At 47.6% G+C, this 1,241-nt stretch overlaps 2 non-coding genes across 2 annotated transcripts; both read left to right on the plus strand.

Annotated features, from left to right (window-relative positions):
• Positions 1-898: 898 nt before the first annotated feature.
• Positions 899-971, plus strand: Pmar_PMAR028806. Its single transcript has one exon. It is a non-coding gene; the product is annotated as a tRNA-Glu (tRNA).
• Positions 972-1,091: 120 nt separating this feature from the next.
• Pmar_PMAR028807 lies at positions 1,092-1,162 on the plus strand. Its single transcript has one exon. It is a non-coding gene; the product is annotated as a tRNA-Gly (tRNA).
• The last annotated feature ends 79 nt before the right edge of the window (positions 1,163-1,241 follow it).

Here is a 1,241-nt window from a genome sequence, read left to right on the forward strand (position 1 = left end):
TCACCTTTCGGCTGCAGCCCAGCGGGAGGACCTGATATTTACCTTGAGCCAGATGGCTACGGTGGTATGTATAAATTGAAATTGTGGTCGTGTTGGTTGCATAAACTTCCTGCCGCGCCACTTGATTCCGAATCCTAACCTGTGCTTCGTATGATCATGGTGTGTACCCGCTGGGTAGCGATTTCCATTACTAGGAGCCTCTCATCCGCTGAAGGGATAGAAAGTGCTTAGAATACTGAGCAGCATAAAGGCAATCCGTACTTGTAACGAGAGAATCCTCGTTCCAAGTGCGGATCAGTGATTCTCACGCGCATTCGATTCCCCCTCGCCGCATTTCTCCCCATCCTTCCTCATTGATGACTCGCTTGAACTGTGGATATCCACACTCCGACCTGTGCGTCCTCTGTTTCATCCAACTCGTCGCAATACTCGTTAGTGACGTTCACTGCGCAGGCTCTCAGTCTGAGCTTTCCGCACCTTGAACTCTCCCAAATGTTCGTCACCACATGAATCAGTCCAATGCTGTAGCCAGTTTAAAGGCATCACCCCTTATACATCTCATTTGAGGTTATTTCCGAAACTGATGGTATTCTCATACAAACAATTCGTGGTGATTGGTGACACAGGATAACCGTGAATAGAAAAGGTTATTGGTTAACTTTTCTTCATCACTTCCGGGATGGAGTCACCGTTATCTTGTCCTCAATTCATTTCATCTGACGTAAGGGATTGAGGGAATAGCAACAAGTCAAGCGGGTCAAAATGAGTTTTTGGGTGACACACGGGTTGCCCAATTGCACGGCAATCAGTCAGTCCTGCTGAATTTTAGCAAGCGACGATTATTCGATTCAATGGAGCTTGGGAGGATCGAACCCACGGTCTGCTGGAGTGCGGAAATTCTGATGTAGTCTAGCTGGTTAGGATTCGTGACATTCACCCACGTGACCGGAGTTCAAGTCCCCGCATCGGAATTTACTTGTAATGATTGAATCTATGGAATCGGCTCGATACATTTTACAATTCCAGTGTTCAGCCAATAGATACACAGCCAATCTTGAGAGCGGGAGAGGGAGGAATTGCTCTGTGGGTTCGCATCATTGGTCTAGTGGTAGAATACAACGTTGCCATCGTTGTGACCCGAGTTCGATTCTCGGATGATGCAGATTTTCGTTGGCCCTTTCCGATCCTTGCACAATGTTTCCGAGCGCATCATGTTGAACGCGGAGTTTGACTGATCTCCG

Source organism: Perkinsus marinus (genome assembly GCF_000006405.1).
Source record: "Perkinsus marinus ATCC 50983 genomic scaffold scf_1104296946640, whole genome shotgun sequence".
Lineage (NCBI taxonomy): Eukaryota > Perkinsozoa > Perkinsida > Perkinsidae > Perkinsus > Perkinsus marinus.